This window comes from Linepithema humile, chromosome 7 (assembly GCF_040581485.1).
Source record: "Linepithema humile isolate Giens D197 chromosome 7, Lhum_UNIL_v1.0, whole genome shotgun sequence".
In the NCBI taxonomy this organism is placed as follows: Eukaryota; Metazoa; Arthropoda; class Insecta; order Hymenoptera; family Formicidae; genus Linepithema; species Linepithema humile.
This window is the reverse complement of record NC_090134.1, coordinates 7,028,651-7,049,562: the sequence shown is the minus strand read 5'-3', so window position 1 is coordinate 7,049,562 and position 20,912 is coordinate 7,028,651. Positions and strand designations below refer to the sequence as shown.

Here is a 20,912-nt window from a genome sequence, read left to right as displayed (position 1 = left end):
GAGTGTACGATAAAATAAAGGATGTAGAGAAATTGAAAAAGTTAAATAATGTTTTTAAAAATGTCACCTGAATATTTTACAGGCATTTAATTGCTAAGAAAAATCAATTAACCAATTGTGTTAATAGTTTTTTTTTTAGGAAAAAAGAGCGTATAATATATTTTCAGAAATTTAAGATTTATATCTTCTGAATTTTGAATTTAAAATAATTTTTATTTGGAAATTTTGCACACGCGAATAAGAAATCATTTTGTATGCGCGTCGTAAATATACATGTTATTGAATTGGGTGTCGAGAAAGTCCGAAAGTTCATGTGATCGTATGTTATCCCGGGATCGCGATTGAGTGGCGTGAAAATGGATAAGCCCCTCGGAGGCCAAAGAAGAGACCGCCGATGAGACGTGAAAGTGCTCGATGGCGCTCGAGACGAGTGCTTTGCGAGCACTTTGTGAAAATCGAACTTCTCGATCGATCTATCTATTGTATTTTTGAAGATTAGAATATCGAGTAAAAAATCTATATTCTTTTCTTTATGACATTTCAAAAAAAGATACTAAATTGCAAAGTTACGAAACGTTGTGCGGGGAAAATTATATGAGAAAAAAGTTACAGAAAATTTTATTTTGCTAAAAATATGATATATGAGAAAACAAAATTATAGGATACATTGATCATTGTAAAAACACATTGACAAAAAGTATGCCAAAACGATGCTACAAAAAATGAAGCTCACAGATTATTCGAATATTCTCTTATTTAAGATACACATATTATTTTGTCTATTGATTGCATTTTTATTTAATTTTAAATTTACGTTTTACGTAATCTAATAAATTATTTTATTTATCGGTAAATTTATCGGTAAATTAATTTGAAAGCCTACGATAAAAACATTAGACACAGCTTTATGCAAAAATTGTAATATTTCAATTTATGGTGTAATATAATTTTTGGATTAACTAACCACATGTAAGTTTTCAGCTTGCAGGTAAAATTAATTTCTAAAGTTGCAACGAAGTGGATTGCATAAGTAGATCTGCAACTTTGTGTACATGTTTTTACTTGTGCAATTTGCTTTGTTACAAAAGTAGAAATAAATTTCATTAACAAGCTGCAAATTTACATGTGAGAATTTTCACCTACCAATTTCAACTTTGCATTTGTACACTAATTTCTTACTCTACAATAAAGCAACTTTAGAAATTAATTTGACCTGCAAGCTGAAAACTTACATGTGGTTAGTTAATCCAAAAATTATATTACACCATAAATTGAAATATTACAATTTTTGCATAAAGCTGTGTCTAATGTTTTTATCGCAGGCTTTAAAATTAATTTACCGATGCAGTTACAAAATTTTGTAATGGGGTCGTGTAAGATATTTGAAGAACATCTCGAAATCTGTTCTCCAAGATCTCCGACGCGTCCGGAAGAAGGGAGTAATCCAGGGGGGAGGGGGGGGGGTTGAGAGCGACGGTTTCTCCTTTAGTTACACAAGTGCTAATTCACAAGGGATGGTACAAGCGCGATTACAGAGGTGAGTAAGGGTGAGCGACCGGTCAGAGTGCCTCTCAGCGAGAGAGGGCACATCGTAAGGACGCAATGGCGCCAGAATCGATATCCACGATAAAATAATACAGAACGTTCCTGTGATATTTATTCGCGACTAATTGGAAACGACACGAATCGGAGCCTGTCCGCCGATAAGCGACTGATTTAATTGTCAATTTTACGGCGCGTCGGACTTTAAAAGCTCTGCGAACCTTCGCGAAACAATTCTCCGGTCGCAGGTAAAAGCATTTAATTCAAAACTCAATTTGGCTTGCGCTTTTTTTACTGTAATATTGCGAGATCGTCTGTTAACAATCGTAATATGCAGAAATTGGGTAACTTGAATTTTCTTCAGAGATTTTGCAGTTGGATAATTTGTTCTAGAGTTGCTTTCAGCACATTTATGTTCTGGCGAAATAAACACACATGTGCAGCTTTGAGCGCAAATGTATAAATTTTATGCTGTTTTGTTCATGTTTTCATCTAATAGATATTCGTAGAAATAATATATATGCTAATAGATGACTGAACAACTGGCACTACGAGTTTGCGCAAGAAAAAGTATGTCGTTTTAGTAAAGAATTACGTATTTTTTTCTTCATGAGTGCCTGTGCGTTAATCACTGTGGTATTCAGTGACTAAGGTGATCATTATTAGTGATATGTAATTTTTTTTATGCTCAAGTAGGTCGTTTGCCTGCGAGAAAACTGTTTTGCGAAATTTTAAAAGATAAACATCTCAATATCCGAGTGTTGCAGAGATTACCATTATTGAGGATATACTTTTTTCTACCAAAGCAATATTTTCTCCTTTTTTTTTATACGTAATAACGAATGAAATCCAGCAGAAATAAAAGAGCGGTTGTCAATCGACAGTCACTTACATATTGCAGAAAATACCGGATGTGCGTGCAAACAGTGTCCAAATATAGAAAACACGCAAAGATTTTTTTACTATTATTTTCTAAACTTTGAAATGTTAAATAATAATTATTTTATTAATTGTAGTCGAATATTCAGATATGATCGCACACTGCAACATTTGTCTTAGAGGTTTTAAAATCTGAATCGTTATAAAAAAGTGATAATTAAATTAAAAAAGAAGACACAAAGATAGCATTGAGAGCAATTTTTTATGTCTGCAATTTAAATAACAGGCATTAAAAATGGAAGATTTGATTAAAAAATTATTCGCCAGCGCAGGGCATCGTTGCAACAGCGCAGTGTTATGTGTCAAAGCTTTCGTTCAAATCAGCGCAAAAATCTGAATAAAAATACCGGCGCTTTGGTATTCAGCGACATTCGTTGAAATCAGCACGAGTATCTAAATAAAAATATCGTACTTTTGTATTCACAGAGACGCTCGTATAAATCGATGCGCGAGCGGCTAAATAAAAAGATATCTCCTTCTCTCTCTCTCTTTCCCCCGTGGAATTCGAGGGGTCGTAAATTCACTGCTACCGCGGCGTATACGAGAATTCGTTATCTGTGCGATAAACGAACAAAACCAGGAAGAGAGGAGAGTCGTCGCATAAAAATGTGCATATTACCGTGCCACATAAATATATCGTGCCGCTAAAAGTGCCGTTGCGGTCGAGCGAATTATAGGAGAACAAAGAACAATTCCCACCCCCACCGAACCTTCCTCCCTCCCTCCCTCTCGCCCCGCATGACGTTTTGTTTCGCCGTTTCGTGCCTTTGCGAACGCATCGCGACTCGTCATTATGAATTCGCGTTTTCACGACGAATCAATCGGTTCGTGACTGTCCACGAAGGCGTGACGGTTCAACTGCCATTTAACTCTTTTGCTGTCGGGAACGTCAATTGTGAGGATGAAATAGCGGAACGCTGTTTTTCCAGGCTCTCCCCGAGCGCCGGAATAATAATCTCGAATAAACGTGTGAAAGTTTCACGAATTACGAGACGAATTAAAAATTCGACAGGGCGCGCGAGTTAATCAGTTGAAGAATATGGTGAAAAAATATGCGCGCGGTTAACTAAGGACCGAGGGAAATTTAATTTCCGGTGAAAATTTCACGGTACGTTGCTCATAAAGCACCACGATGGAATATTATTTTACGCCGCGATTCAGGACAAGGAATTCGTGTTAAGGTGAGCCCGGGCGCTTCTCGACCGCAAAAATCAGCAGCATTTATCGTGGTGCTCGTTGCTAATTGGAATTGAATTCGCCGATTTTTTTTATTGTTGGAAATTGCGCTGCAATTTCAGCGATACGCGTTGCTCCGTCGAATTAAATTCAGCATGTGTGTTTTCGCAAATTGTTCGCATGTCATACTTAATGTGAAAAACATTCAAGTTTTTTAAGTTACGATAGTACAACGATTTTATCGCGTTGGAAATAATTTTTAAAATTTGTATATATTTGCTCCAAATGATTGAATTGTTCGAAACTTAATATGACTTTCTTATCAGTGATGTCCTTCTAGATAAATCTAGATAAATATTAATCTTTAATCAAATATTATATTTTCCATAAGTCAAGACACAATCGCGCACAAGCAAGAGCATGCACTCACTTCACTCACTGTTTGCAAGTTGTAAAGTGACTTATTTAGACTCTGCCATATCTCGAATATTTATCTGCCATATCTCGAAACGTTGCAGAATAATTGCAAAATATGCTTATATATTGCTGCCAAAAATTTAAATTGAAATTTGCAACAATCATTGAATCGAACAAATCGAGTTCAATGTTTTCTAGCTGCAATATCTATTTAAAAACGGACGAAGAAATGATTTCGTGGTTCGAAAAATTCTTGAGAAAATTTATGTCAACGTTTGTACGGTTTCCTAAGGAAACTTTCGTCAGCGTGCAAACTGAAAACCATTCTTCTTGCCGAAGAAAAGGCTTCAGAAAGCGAACGACGCTCACCGGAATGACGGCGAAAATTGCGCGGAATATTTATGTAAAGTTGACTCTTATAGTTATAGCGTTTAACCTCGCGGGAGACTCCGTTTCTCTCGCGAAATGACGTCTACCATCACGGAATAACGTCCAGCTGCAAGCGAAGTCGTTTATTGGAAGACTGATATCGTAGATATGGCGCAGATAAAAAATTCTCAAAGAGAATCCTCAGAAATCGATGGTCACGTAGTGCTTGATAAAAAATGCATGTTTGCCAAAAGATGCAAAAACGAGGAACGGACATGCAAATAGGAAGATAAATATGTTAAAATCTGCCAATTTGCTTGTAGCCTTGAGACGATTTCTTTGTTCCATTCACGTTTAAAATGGCTGACGGAAATGTATATCTTTAAGTTTTCGAGTAGGCATACTTAATGACTTAATGCGTTTTACGAATAGCATAATAGCTTTTTTATCGAACGATAATATTTAGTGTTGAAGTGCATCGCGAGTTATCACAGCAGTTAGTGAATCGTGTTCAACGCTAAATGTAAAAACATGTCTCTCAAGATTAGTGGTTTGTTGCATTAGTGTTTATGCCTTCAAGCAAAGCCGAGACGAGCCTTTCGAAATCCCGATTTTGATGGTAGCTTTATTCGAATGAGGATACCGCGGAAATGGTTTAAAGCACCGGTCTCTCAAAGGCCTTACACGAGAGACGTCACTATCAGGCAAAGGCTGTGAATTCAACGTTAAATCTACAGAGACGAGATTGGCCAGTTGTCAGACGTAGAAATTTCTCTCTACGCGAAAGGATATTTGGTTGACGCTCGTTTGTGAAAAAGGATTAACACAGATTCGGGGCTGCGTGAATGGTTTAATAATTTCAAAGTTGTATAAAGCTAATTAACAAGTCCACGTTATTTTAATAATTGTCATTAAATTATTCTAAAATACAAGAGGGATACATATAATAAAATTATGCAAAATTCCTTCATATGTAAATGTTAAATTTCATTATTATACACTAATTATAAAATAATAATAAAACAGGTTAATGAAATATAAAATAATTTAGCAATTAAAAGACGCGCGGAAGAATTTTATGTCGAAATTGTAGAAAACCGAGGAAAATATAATTGATTTACATTAAAGTATTCAACATGAATAAATACAATTAAGTATTGTTGAGCAACATACAATATTAAATATTTATTGAAATATTATGGTGCAATATCTGGCGTTCGCTCGTAAAGGAATGTCAAATATTTACGAGTTACATATACTTGCACATATATGTGTAAATATCAACGGCGGAGATATCAATGATACATAAGGTCGCTATCACTGCGTGATAGTGACAATCAATATTGCGGTTGTTGAGAAAACGCCCTGCATCGAGAGAAATCGAGCGGACGAGTGCGCAGCGTGGCGGATCGAGAAACCGTGAACTTGCACATTGCGGCATTAGAATTCGCGCGACTTCCCCGCCGCGGGGAAAACGCCTCGGCTCGGCCACGAGGACGACGACAGCGGCGACGACGGTAGTGCGTCCGCGACTCAAGGTTGTCGCGGCAGACTTTCTGCCCAACCGGTTTCCAGCCGCGACATTAAGTGTACGTGACTTTCCTCCGCGAGCGAGTACGTGAACTTCCGCGAGGCCGGTTGTGCCGAGATCCCGCGAAAATCTCGAACCGGGTTTAACATTTCGGAGGAAAAGATTTCATAAAGAAGAGACGGACGGCAAATCCCAAGAGGTATCTTCTTTTTTCAGGAAAAATAGATACGTGTAGTGGAAACTGTGTATTTGCTAAAAACACGGAAAAATTGATATTTTATATTTCATATCAAATCTTTTATACTGGCAATAAATTTTAGTTTAATCGTTTATGACGTCCAGATAACATATTTTCTTTATCACGCGACAAAATTGCGTGATGAAATTGGAACAGCAATTTAAGGAAAATTTTTTGTATAATATTATAAGAAGCTGAAGTGTGTGTGTTCTAATTATTTAAAATGTGACTGCAGATTTCGTAATGTGCACTTTAAATAATTAATGTTCAGCATTCTATTATTGTGCCATGCACTTATATCACTATTTTTTAACAATGTTAATTTTATTTTAATAATAAAGCGGCTGCTAATTGTGCTTTTTTATTTATTTTTATCATTACAGTATAAAACTGTATAAATTAATTATATAAATGGATATCACTTTAAAATTGTATAAAAGAATTTGAGTCCTTTCTCCAAACCGCTGTTCCGCATTCAAATAAATAATTTTCCCGACGATTATTTACAGAAATCGGTTTTTCCCCGTCTATTTTTACCCGACTAATGTCGTACGGCGCAAATAAAGGTGCGCCTGGTATAAATGAGTGCGTGACACGTCTCGTCAATTTCGTGATTAAGTAGGGGAGCGTTAAGTATCGCGCGCCCTAGATTTTTTTTAATTAAAAGGGACGTAACTGCGACACGGGACGTTGCGTTTACGCGATCGCGCACAATAGCTCATTGTGGTTATTGCGTTCCTCGTTACCGACCTCCACCGCTTCTTGACAACGGCGAAGTCTAAAGATCGTCATAATTAGCGCGAAGTAAATTCGCGTGTGCACTATATACGCCGTAGACGTGTGCACACGCGCACGTGCATATCACGCAGTGATTTATCGCTATAATTTTGAAATAGAAAACGAGACGACGGTTGCAGAGGTTGTACATCTAATTAACAATAGTGCTCTGCTGCTCAACGCTGATCTATGCGTGTCGCTTGGAAACGACGGTTCGGTTTTCGCTCCGTTCCGATCGATCGCGCAATTCACCGCTGCGAATAAAACAGCAAAAATTGAAGATTTATCTATCTTTTTTTTGTAATCAGAGGTAATTTCTGCGGTCAGGTGATACCGTTGTAACGATTAAATTTTTAAAGAAGGATGATATTCAACTTTGTAATAAACATGCAAATTATCGTATGTAATATGAGCAATTATCGTGAAGGAAAAACTAAAAGTCTTACAATTTGTAACGATTTACATTTGCGATATGAAGTTGTTTTTGCGTCTTATTACACTTATATATTATGTATGAAATTCTCATTATATTATATTTATTATATATTAATTTTGTTAAATCTTTCCTTTATTAATACGTGTAAAATGTTATCAACAGCTCGTTTCGCGTTTATCAAGCGCGCTAGTGAAAAAAGAAAACGAGCTCCGTTAGTTTCTCGAAGGTGAGACAAGTGCGAATAAGAAATATGAAGGTGGAGGGTATTGTTTTTTCCGCGATCGGTGAGCGCAATTCCAGAAGCCGGAAAGTGCAATCGAACGTGCGTCATAAAAAGATCGGATTATTATATTAGATCAAAAGGCGGAAAACCGGATTACCTTGAGAAGTCGGCACAAAGCTGACTCCTAAATATAGTACCTACTGCGCTTACACGTGAGATATAGACGGTAGTTATTATCTTATGTGAAGCGTTTATGCCGTTAATGAATTTGCGCGATGACAAATTGACTGACGATCATTTTTCGAGGCTGTAGCGTCTCGAATTATTTAAATTAGGGTTGTCTTTCATTTTGTAAAATATTATAGAACTTTTTTCACTTTTTTGCATTTGTTCTTAACTTTTCGATAATACAGCGATGCACTTAATTTTAATCCGACAACGATTGCGTGGAATTTTTTTTTAACCAGTAATTACTGTAATAATAAACGGCTTAATGTATTTAAGCTTAATGTATTTATTTAGTTTCTTTAATGCATTTTTGGTTGTTTCTTTTTTCGCGAAGAAAATAATTAAAAAATCTACATTTGTAATGTCCTCGAATGTGAACGGAGCGCAAAAGCAATCTATAATATGCAAGCGATTTTTAAATGAGGTCTAAAAACATTGCGCCCTTCTATGCAAAAAAAAGCCACGCGATTATTACCGGGTTAAGCTTGCCGAGATATTGAAATTTGCAACATAAAAAACAGATATAATTTGTTTTTTACTTGTAACAGCGATACTGATTTAAATTCGAGGAACTTTTCAGTATCACGGCTCATGAAAAGAATAATAAGACATACCGATATTTATAAATTTCTCAATTTTCCTCCCGGGATTTCCTGATTTTAGCCGTTGAGAGAAAACTTCCCTCGAGGTCCTTCACTGTCTCCAGAGAGAGAGAGAGAATGACGACCCTGTTGAATTAACGATCAAAAGCACGGAAAGCTCGCACTAATACAATACGCGATACGATTCTCGAAGAGCCTTATTACGGGCACGAAGGTGGATTGATCTCGATATCTGGAGATCACGAGAATTCTCGCGATCAAGCGTTCGCGAATGCTGAAGCCTTGCCACTCGTAACAACAAATCGCTGATGCAGATTACACAGATCGGTACGTGAGAATGTGCGTGTACGTGCCGCAATTTGCCGTTGTTTAGCCATTAACGTCGATCGCTTTTACGGTATGCACGCGCGCTGCATATCGTGCCTAATAATAGGCCTATCAATTCGTGAGCTGTTTTGACTTCTGTCCGTGAACTCGATCCAACTACTCGAGGATATCGAGCGTTCTACGTTCAGTGCGCGGCATCTGGCCGTAAAATGATTTGTTTTGCACGGGACGGAATGATAGTGTCTCACCTTGCAATCGCGAAACGCTTGGAATTTTTATCGCATCTCGGAACAGTCGCGATATACAGATAAAATTGATTTCGCATTATTCACTTGAGAATTTTGTATTATTTATTTATTCAATATTTCTATTTCTTAATCACACAATTGCATTTTTATTAATGATTCTCATACCTTGCGAGGCATTTACGCGCACAGTAGAAAATATTTAAAAAAAAAAAAGATGCACACGCGAATTACCGTAACGCTGCTGCAATTTTCAAGATGACTTGCAGTCGCCGGTTGACGATTATTGATCAACCCTTCGCACGGTTTTTTCCGGAATAGAAAGTGCAGAAGATAAATTGCTCCGCCTGTCCGATCTGATCAAACTGCTTATTCCATCAGCTTCGATTACAAGATGTAACATGTGATGAAAATTTTTATTTTCGTTTTTTTTTTTTTTGCAGTGCTGTATAAATTATTATACTCTATGTAATTTTATTAAAATTGTTTTGCCGTTATAAAGCAATCAACGGCGCGCATATGCACGAAACACTCGGCGCCTTCGTGCCGATGAGAGGCGGATAAAAAAGTTATGTTACAAAAAAGCTGACAAGAGAAAGAAAGATACGCTGCATCGAGATCAAGCGCGCGGTTTATCCCGAGTTTATCGTATCGGGAAAATTTATGTGTCGGATGCGATAAGTAAACGCGGCAGCCCGCCTCCCGTAAAAGGCCATTACGGCTCGCAGAAGAAGACCTATTTGCTCGTTCGCTCTCACAATCCGGTCATATCCGAAGGAATTAGTGCCGGTTATTGCGCAAACACCACTGCCGTCGCATCCCTCACGCAACCGTCGATGACTTTAATTAGAAACTATATTTATGCCGGAATGCAATTTCTGAAACTGAACGTATTTCGAAATATCGACTCGTTGCAGCAGAAACATTGCTATATCACAATATTATTAAAATGGAATTAGGAAAGAATAGAATATTCAGATATACACTTAAATACACGGGAATTTTAATAATTTCATTAAAATGTAATTTCTAAGTCACGGTTATCGCGACTTTAATTGCAAGCTATATTGATTTCTCTGAAATATAATTTCTAACAGATTCCGAAAATATTTCGAAATATCGAATTGAATTAACAAATTGTTGCAGCAGAACTGAAAACTGTTACCGAGAGAATCTGAATATTTGTTGAATATTGTAATATGTAGAAATAACAAATTTAAATGGGAATTTTATGCTTGCCTAAACTTTTTAATTGGGGCTGCCACTAATTGCCGTGTTATTCAATGTTTCCTGGACGTTTTCCGGTCGGAAAGTTTTAGCATCGACGTAGCGTACGCGAAAACTTCTTGCCGGAAAGTCCATTCAGCTTTCTCGATCGCCGTCGCCGTCGTATCGATCGACGTGCATGTCGCGTGCACAGTAGCGGAGCTACATGACAATAAATAATTTAGCCGAGCTGTCGCGCGTAAGTGAAGACGCTCGTTTCTGTCGCGCGCGCGACGTGATGTCATCTTCTCCTCGCGCGAATAGAGAGATGCGCGTCCGAGAAAGCACGTGTATTCCCGGTGAACAGCCGCTGTATGAATGCGCATGATTCACGCATTATCATATTCATTATGATGCAAGCGCGTCAAGATTTATGCACTTATTATACAAGCGAGCGGAGATTATCGCGACCGATTCGCAAAACTCTGAAAGCAAAATCGCTCCCAATCAGCCAGAGTGTAATCTCATTGGAATATACGTTAAATTAAATTGAATCGTCGCTCGAAAAATCAACGAACGATTAATCAAACGCGGCTATAATTAAGCGGCGGGGATTTATGGGAAACGAATGCGGGTTTGGCTCCGGGATAAAACGGGCGGAGTTTATCGGAGCGTGCGATCGTTTAGCGGTAAACGCGACGTCGCATTGTAAAGTGGTCTGGGATATTCGTGGCGTCGTCATCTTCCCTGTCGATTGCGCGATTTCACCGGCGAGCGCGATTTCCCGATGCAGAGTAAGGGACCGCGCGCCCGGTCGACGAACCCGGTGCCAGGCGTTCGTCAATAAGCACAGCCGAGGGTAGAAATATTATCGATGCGACCGTTGATACGCATGATTCATCGGGGGGTCATTGATGGTATCGAACAAACGCGCGGCGACGTGCAATTTCGCGCTCTCATCCGCGACGAAGCGGGTTGAAAGTGACACTGGATCGTGCGGAAAATATTCTTAATGGAAGCATGATAATTCCTTTCAATTCCACTTGGAAGCTTCGAGTGACGTAATATAATTCTCTTAGCGGAAAGATACAAGCATGAGTTTGCTTATTCTAACTTGGCGATCGATATTAATTTCGACTCATTTTCTATAACTTTGCACTATAACTTCAGTAACTTCGCTCTTCTTCGTATAACTTCTATAATTTCTTTTTCACGCACGGAAGTTTTGACGTGACTTGAAAGCTAACGCTAACGATATATATTTACTCTTATTCTTCGGAGTTTTTGTGCCAGGAAATATTTATTTCACTCTATTCCCATTGACGTTCTCCGCCGCAGCGATTCACTTTTATGGGTTTGTTGCTTGCGCGCCGCTCGAACGATTGGATCGATCGAGCGCGCGCTGTCCGAAAAATATGTGCTAATAAAATCGGCGGATTGAGAGATCTCGCATGTACACGTCCGTCCGGTGTCATATTACGCAAATTTCCGGTGAACGATGAAGGAAAATTGATTCACCGTCGTGACAGCTAAATCGAATTCTTTTTTTCATGCAAAATTTGCGCTCCTAGTCTGAGCGATACAGGAATATATATATTCATTTCTCTCCCCAGCCGTGAATGCTATTAAAATTAATCGAAAAAAATAGAATTTTATTTCTTATCTCTTTCCATTTAATTTTAATGTCACGTTGTAATTAGGTCTCTCTGATAATTTACACTATAGCCGTTAAAATTTCACAGCACAATAATGAATACCTAAAGGATAAAAAGTACAATTTTATAGCGGCGTTTGTATTTTATTTTATTTCTATTTTTAGAGAACATATCACGTTACGATCCTACGCGCCGTAAATTAAATAGCCACGCGACGCGCAGCGTGATGATGATGTTTTTATGTCTAACGTCTATCACGAAGATCGCAGTTGTGTGATTCACTGTATATAACTTGCTAATAGTTGAAAATAAATTAACAGCAATTTCACATGATGATGTACACATTACTGCGCGGATAAATAAATGCGCAACCCAAGGGACATACGGCTGATTCACGGTTGATGAAAGGCTCGTCTGTGAACTCACTTTTTCGCAAAGCGTTACCGTTTTAACCCCCCTTTAAGCTCGCCATTTATGCAACGCCGGTAAGCTTTGGTGCCATAGCGACAACGCCAGGCGAGCGTTTAACGACGACTTCGCTCGTCGCACAGAATCGTTAAATATTTTTCAGCTTGAAGCATAATCGCGAAATGTTTGCACGGTGAGATACTAAATAATTATTATCTTTAATTGCAGCTTTTGATATCTTCTTAAACTTGATGCGACATTGTTTCGCATCAAAGCGGAAAGATGCGATAATTCCTTGAGACGCTGAAATATCATTAGCAAACTTTTTGCAAATTATATCGCGCAAGAATAAACTGCTTTAAAAAAGGTATTAATTATATAATTTTGTCGCTGTAGTTATGACATTTTCAAGCTGAGGAGGTTTTTATAAAACATGAAATTATAATTAAAAATGTTTGATGTATTTTATAATGACGTAATTACAATTCATAAATTTCTAACTTTTTTTATTTAAAAAAATGGAATTTTTAAATAATAAAGATCGCGCAGCGGCAAATCCATAATCACGATATGATTTTGATAAAAATTTTGCTTTTTTCGGACGTCGCGCGTGCGAATGAAACATAAGGCGATAATTAACAAGCACAAACTATTTCGATATCGAGCTGCTATCAATTTCGGTCACCCACGCCTACTTCCTGGAGAGACGGAAAGAGCAACCGGATGTGCGTGGGTTTTCAGGATCGCGGTGTCCCGGTGATCGCGGATCGATAGCACAGATAGCGTTATTGGATCGCGTGTGTGGGTCGGCGAATTCGCTTGCAGAGCAATATGATTATCCTTTTTTGCCGCTTTCAATATCGATCGATTATTGACATCCATCTGTATGCACGAGAAAATTGCACGAAAAATATTGCATCTCGTATATGTGTGCCGTTTGCAATATGGAGTAATTGAGTTATTTACTTGTTTTATTATTTTAAACTCGCTTCAGATAATCTATAATTTGCGACAGAATTCGAGATAAAACTCTATATCGAAGATACACACACGTTCGTATCATCGATATGCATTTTGTACATGCGTGTATTTTGAATTTTCCCAGCTTTTTCCTGTATTACACAACTCGTAAAATTATAAATAGAATTCTATCTCGAATGTTACAGTGAAATTATGAATCGTACAAAGTGGGTTATTTTTGAATAATTTAATTCTGAAGTCACGTACGATATATTTATGTGTAATATTAAAAATAACAATCTCTCGCTATATCGTTTCTGCATCACGTGATCTGATAAATAAGTACGAAGTAAAATACGCGGCTGTCAATATTTGCACAAAGTTGTACTTGTTGGAATAAAAATAATTTTGCGGCTACTATTCCGCGCCGCGTTGAAGGATTCAGCGAAATTTCTGCCGAATAGTAGCGATCCGTTTTGAGAACTTTTCGCGAAAACGCGAAGTACGCTTTAACTGGCGAAATGCACGATGGGCGGAAGTTCGCGCTTTAAAAATACAGTGGCACTGTTTGCGTTCCCACGATCAAAGAGCTCCCACGCTCGGCCGTTGATGAGTTTCCCGAGCGATCGATAGTAAACGGATGACCGGGTCTTTGAGGAAAGTCGATAATTAAAAACCGTCGCTTCGATGACGGCCTTTGCCCCCTTCGTCCTTACGGGCCTCTCCTTCGAAATTAATGCGACAGCCGGCGTATTGTGTTCAGGCGCCGCGGAACCGGCGGGCTACGACGCCCCCCCTGAAATTTTTCTGTTTTCTTCAGGTATTTCATGAAAATATTGAGCATCAAATATTTACATCAAAGGTAGAAAAATGAGTTATTTTTCTTTTCTTTTCTTTTTTTCTTTCTTTTTCCTTTTTTTTTTACTATTTACTCGTTCAATTGAAGTACACTATATAACGAAGAAAATTAAGCGCATTAATTAGAGCAAAAAATCTGTGCATATTTTTCGCAAATTTGTACTACCTACTGAGTGGTCTATTATATGGTGTTTGAATGGAATTATATACATATACATATACATATTATAAATGTATTATGTATCCCCTTTATAAATTTTACCCCCTCAAATGAAAAATACTTCCACGGTGCCTGATTGTGCTCTTCTTCTGCGATTCCTGCGGTGTCCTTCGCGCGACACGTGCGTTCAGCTGTTTTTTCGCGATTCTCCGCTAACGATTTGACGCGGTTTGCGTCGCTCATTAGCGGATACATGTATTAATTACGTGAAATTAGACATCGCCGAGCCGTCGATGGGTTTACATTAGAAATCACTTCTGCTCGAGTCCGGAAACTGTTTTTTTTTTTTTTTAACATATCGTATTCCTTATTTAATCAAATATTTGCGTAGTATCAGTGACCTAAAATTACCGTTCTAGAAGTTACACGTTCTAATAACCGTAATATTGCGTCAATAATATCGACATCTATCATTTGTGATTAATAATATCGTCTTATCGTCTTATCGTGTTTGCTCAACGCTTTACATCAAATATTTGCAGAATTTCATAATTTCGCGAAATTTTGACGTCATCCAACATCGCTGCGTTCCGTTGCATATTTTTGTATCGTTAATAGGGCTTCCACGTGTCGTCGAAGTGCATCAAATATCAATTTGCGTTTGTGCTATCTTTACGCTCTTTTTATCCAAGATAATTATGTTAATATTTGGAGTTGCGCTAATAATGCGACATAATTGTAAACATAAAGCACTTAAGAGTAATTTATTACGAGTTTCAGTATATCTTTCTTAAGCCGTAAATTTTGTAAACGAACAGATTAGCAAGCAAATGATCGCACGCTTATCACATCTCGCAGTATCTCCTAATATTACCGATAATTTTGACTTTAAAATTGAAACATGTGCTTATTGTTGTATAATGGTTGAACATTGCATGCCGTAAATTATTCTTATAGCACAAAACGCCGTTATGATGTTTTCTTTGCAAAGCGCCCTTAAAGCCTGTTTCGCTCCGTTTTCATTTAGAAAACGTTCGGCTTGTTTTATAGACGGTGACCCAGTTCTACGGTATTATTTTTTAATCGAAGTTTCTTTGCCTAACTTGGGGTCAATTTATCTCGACAACTTGCTTTTCAACGTTACACGTTTTTTTTTCTTATAAGTTTCCGATTGAAATTGCGTTAAGAGTTAAGATTAAGCGCCTTAAAATATTTCTTGAGAGGAAAAAATTCAGTGAAGAAACCACGATTAAAAGAGATACGATAAAAAAAAATGTGTTATCGCGTAAGAGTCGTCGAAATACCGGTGGAAGATACGAGAGTTCAGTGTTGAGGAAAAAAGGAAAAAGAGAATAATGTATGCGGAGAAGTTGCCGCAAGATTGACGACGGAGAGGCCGATGACGCGCTACGGTCGCTTCTTACTAGTCGTTTTCGGTCTTTCGGTAATGGCTTTTCTGTCGTATCCTCTCGATTTCACTCGCCGTTGCTTAAACGTCGGATCGTGATCCGACGTGGAAGGGAATCGCCTAAGCCGCCGTTGCTCAATTCCGACCACCCGGTCCGATAATGTCGCGTTGCATCGCATCGCCGGCTCCGATGCAACGTCTGACGTCAACGAGGAAGAAGATGCCGAGATAGGGGGAAAGTCGCGTTGCAGCGCGCAGCTTAATAAACGGGATCGTCGCATCGATATATCGTGAAATAAACGGGACGCGATTTAACGTGAAACGTTCGTCCAAGCGAAAAATGAAGCGAGGAACAGCGTGCGCTTGTAGCGAGCGCTGTGCCTAACTTTACGATACGAATAATTTCGACACTTATTTATGCGATGCGATTCTGCATGTGTAATAAAATATTAACGTATCAATACATTTATGTGACATATGATACGATTTAAAGAGGTTTACACGAATATTTAATTTCGATTAAAAGATGGAATTTTAGCTGATTGTTTCCACAAAATTGGAGACTTACAATTTTGCAAGAGCACAAATTTCTTTTTAGGGGAGAATAATAAAAAGTCACCCAACAAATTTCCCACATGCACGTCAACCGAGTCAGTGTAATGTGGCATTCATAATGTGAAAGGCATTGTAATTTATAGCGATCTGTCATAATAATCAGAGCCTCCTCTTCCGTTCCAGGTGCACGCAATCGGTCGACAGCTCGCGGGATCATGAGCAGGTCCTGATCGCCGGTCACTCGTGGGCCGCGGAGCGATGATGGATGCGGCGTGCCGACGTCACCGAGAGTCGCAAGTCCAGCATTAACGGCGACGCGACGACACCGTCACCCGGAGGGGTTCATCACGACGATCCCCGGCAGGAACCGACGAGCGATCTATCTTCCCCGCTCTTCGCACCCCTCGTCCCGCGGTTAATCGGACCTGGAGAATGAGCATCGTGGCCATTGCCCGCAGGAATTGGGCGCTACGCCTATCGATAGTGCTGAATGTGTGCGTGCTGCTGTACGTGTGCACCAACATCGGCTCCTCCGGGCCGTGGATCGAGGAACCGCCGACCAACTGGGCGGCGGCGGCGCCGCTTCAGCAGGAAGCTTTCGCCGTGAACGATCTCGCGAACGGTACGCAGAAGGGCGCCGCCGCGTCGTTATCCTCCGCGTCGTTGGCCGCGTCCGCCACGAAGGATGCGGCGCCTGGGACAAACAACGGCGGCGGCGCCAGGATCAGGCTCGTCACCACGACGCCTTCTCCCAACGGGGCCAAGGCCGAGCCTCTCGACAAGTTGCAAGACCACCCACGTAATCAGACGGTATTCTCTCGTTCTATTCCGTTGCTTGTTGCTCTTCCATTCTCTAATCCTTACGATGACTCACGTTGCGGTTTAGATTAACCGTTAGATGTAATTTTATTAATTATTAAATGCGGTTTGCGACGATGCAAGTGAAAATGTCAATGGCTAATAAACGTCGAGATTATTTATCGCAATTACATTGATTTAAAAACATAATATAATGCTTATTTTCCGATAAAGTGAAATACAACTTTACTGAAACAAAATTTACATTTATTTTACAAAAGATAATATAAATTTATTGAAAATGAAAACGTCGAGATTATTTGTCAGAATTAAATTAGCTTAAAAAATAATAACATTCTCAGATAAAGAATTAAAATACATTTTTACCGAAGATTTATTTTCACAGAAGATAATATATTTTTATATAATATATTTTAATATATATATTTTTATTTTCTTCCTGTTCATCACGCCGCAATGTCTAATAATTGTGCGACTATTGAAAGAGCCGTGCTGAAAAAGTCCGGATGTGTCATTTCCTTCACAAGAGCACATTAACGTAAAGATAGTGATGTCGCGTAGAGGAATTCAGGTTCGCCAATCGTTGGCGTGCTATTCACGGCATTTCCGCCGCCTCGATGCTATTAACAATCGTTAAATTTCCCGGCGCTCTCCCATCCAGGCAAAGAACGGCACGACGAGCGTCGCGCACGAGCCGATGAGCCTGAAGGAGGCCGTTCCCTGCAACGAGAAGTCGACCGAGCCGAGGCGGGCGCAACGGGGCGACTACTGGGTGCTGTACAATTACGTGCCGATGAGCATGTCGGTGAGATGCTGGGAGAGCGTGACGTACACCACGCACGCCGACTACACGTTCCTGGACAATCTGGAGGCTCTGCTGGAGCGGTGGCGGGCGCCAATATCGATCGCCATGCACGCACCCGGCACCGACTTCCCGGCCACCCTCGACGCCATCAGGTACTCGAGAAACTGCGGCAGCCCTCTGGTCTCGCAACTGGTGACCTTTCACGTCTTCTTCAGCAGCAAACACGTGCCAAAATTGGTAAATAAGCAGTTCGATAGTTACGATCTCCCACCAGCGTGTCCCCGAGCCCTCAACTCCCGGATGCATCTTGCGAATACCTTAAGCCGACGTGACGAATGAGCGTTGACTTCCGTTGATCGCTTCTTTGCTGCCGAAAGTCCCACGTGTTCATCGAATGCTTTCTGAGTCCTGCCTACGCGACAAGATTCTTGCAAGTATCTTTTATATGCTACAGGCATAGGACACATTGACTTCAATGATATCTCATTGTCGGAGTCTGCATAATAAAGCAGACATTAAGTTCACAGGAACAATCAATAATTATAGTACTTGACTTTTTTTCTACGTTAAAACGTATTTTCGCGTTCAATAAACTTGGAGTTATCTTCTACACCTTTATTTATAATTCTTGACTGTGCTTGTCGATCGTTTCGGAGAAAGATTGATAAATCGCACATCGGCAATGCGCGTGTCGGACGATGCGACAAATTACTCATAGATCCGGTCGACATAAACGTCCTGTTGCGGCAGGATGCTATCCCTGGGTAATTTGTTCTGCGAACGTAGTGCGTGCATAAATCCACGTTATGCATATGCAGTTCGGCCGCGCTGGCACGCGAAGAGTATTTTAGATTCTACCGTCTTGTTGCGTCCGTGTATTCTCATCAGCTTGATTTATATTCTAATGAATACCTCAGATCCAGCGGATACGCGTCTCTGGATACCGCAAATAGTCCTGCGGTTTCCGCGTTCGTTGGCAAAGTAAGTGAGCACTGTTCCAAACAGATAATTACGTAATTACATTCGGGCTGTATCTTCGAATGCATTTGTCCAGCATGCATGAATATCCATCAACCGTGAGCCTCGATTTATCTCTTAATCCTTTTAAATGCAACAATTAACCATGTTTTATGGTATAATGATAGTAATTGATGGTGTTAAGACACGCAAAAGTACACGGTGCGAAGAAAAACGGAAGATCTAAGTTTTCATGCATCTACGTTTATAATTTTAAATTAGTTCCAATTATCAAATTAATTAATTCTATAACTTTTCAATTGCAGCGTGTGTCTTAATATTTCTCAAATATTTATTATAAAGTGTGGTAAAAAATAAACAGTGATAGAGTAATAAAAATCAGAAATGTGGTCGATGCGCAACAAATATTAAAATACAAAATTAATAATTTGAATCTCAATTATACATTTTACTTTATATTTTCCTTATAATCTAAATTTTTTTTCTTTAAAACAATCTAACTTTTTTTTCTTTCTTGTATCTAATATATACTCTATCTTATATATTAAACTGAAGAGAGGATTCTCCGAAATTAATTTATAATAATAATTCTCGCGCTCCAACAATCGCGCTTCTGATTTTGTCTTCTGGTATCATCGTTTATTTATTACCACGTCGGAACAACATTCGACTGAAACACTGTAATTTCACTGTAGGTACCACCGTCGGAGAAGATCGTCTCCGACACGTACAACTGCTCGCTCGGTCCGCCGTGGGTGAACGTGAGCCTAGCAAAGATGTACAAGAACGAGAAGAAGTTGCTGTACCCGGTGAACGTGGGTCGTAACATAGCGCGCGAGGCCGCGCCCACCTTGTACGTGTTCCCCAGCGACATCGAGCTGTACCCCAGCCCGAATCTGCCCGCCAAGTTCCTGGAGATGATCCGCAGACGGGATCAGCCGGCCCTCCACAAGCCCAATCCCAAGGTCTTCGTACTGTCGATCTTCGAGGTGGACGAGAAGAGTCAGCCGCCCAACAACAAAACGCGTCTGGTACGTGTATTTCCTCCGTCGTGTCGTCCCGCACGTGACTTGCACTTGTTATCGGGTCCGATAAGGGCAATTAAGCACGCGCGAAAGAGAGCGCGACGAGTGTATATCCGACTGCATTGCTAATAGCGCGCGAGGGTCGACGGCGAATCAATGGAGCTTCCTTTGACCGTGGACCTTGATACGCGGAATTAGCGTCGTCTATTGTCTGCCTGCCGCTGCGTACCCTACGGCGCGGCACGGCACAATGCACCTTTTGACGCGCCGCATTCAGAACTGGGGCGGTGTAACAGAAAACGATTGTAATCTCGACACGTGTGCACTGCACCCGACGTGGATTGCCTGTTATTTCTTTTTTTTTCCTCTCTTTTTTTTTTCCACCACTTTCCGCTGATGGTGTGTACAGGACAATTGCCGGAAGTCGAAACATCATATCTGAAATATCATAATTCGTTTCCATTGTGCGAATTGCTCGAGGAGCGGAAAATATTTTAGAGACCGGAGCAAATCGTTTACGTGTGTCTGAGAAATCTTTTCGTAAAGTTCCGTGCTCGAAGGTCTGCGTAAATGTGTAGGTGCAGATGCTGAAGACGGGCACCGCCATACCATTCCACAAAAAGCTATGTTCTGGCTGCCATAATGTGCCGAAGAGCAAAGAGTGGCAGGATGCGCCAGAGACGGATGATCTGCATGTGTTCCACGTCGGCAAGAGGACTGGCAGCTTCGTGCACTGGGAGCCGATCTTTATCGGGACCAATAACGATCCTCTTTACGACGAGAGACTCAGTTGGGAGGGAAAGAGCGATAAAATGACGCAGGTAAATTTATCTATCTATATAAAATTCCGGGATAACAGTAAAAGAAGAGTGTCGGTGCTCTATAAAAAATTTCAAAAGAATAACTTCTCCAAAATTATACGTAATATAATTTAGAATAATAATCGAGATAACGGAAATTGTTGACTTAACTGAAATTCTATATAATTGTAATTTAGAATAATAATTGAATTTTAACATTGCTTT

The 20,912-nt window shown here is 39.7% G+C and overlaps 1 long non-coding RNA gene across 2 annotated transcripts in view; it reads left to right on the top strand.

The window, feature by feature from the left end:
* The window catches only part of LOC105667629 (beta-1,4-glucuronyltransferase 1), a 49,633-nt gene that overhangs the window by 23,879 nt on the left and 4,842 nt on the right, over positions 1–20,912 (top strand). The window contains exons 1-5 of one of the 2 annotated variants that reach the window (XR_010891137.1): positions 5,720–6,173; positions 16,444–17,070; positions 17,741–18,121; positions 19,558–19,893; positions 20,466–20,708. This is a non-coding gene — a long non-coding RNA (beta-1,4-glucuronyltransferase 1). Of the gene's footprint in view, positions 1–5,719; positions 6,174–16,443; positions 17,071–17,740; positions 18,122–19,557; positions 19,894–20,465; positions 20,709–20,912 lie in introns of those variants that run through there. The other variant, XR_010891136.1, reaches the window with a different exon arrangement.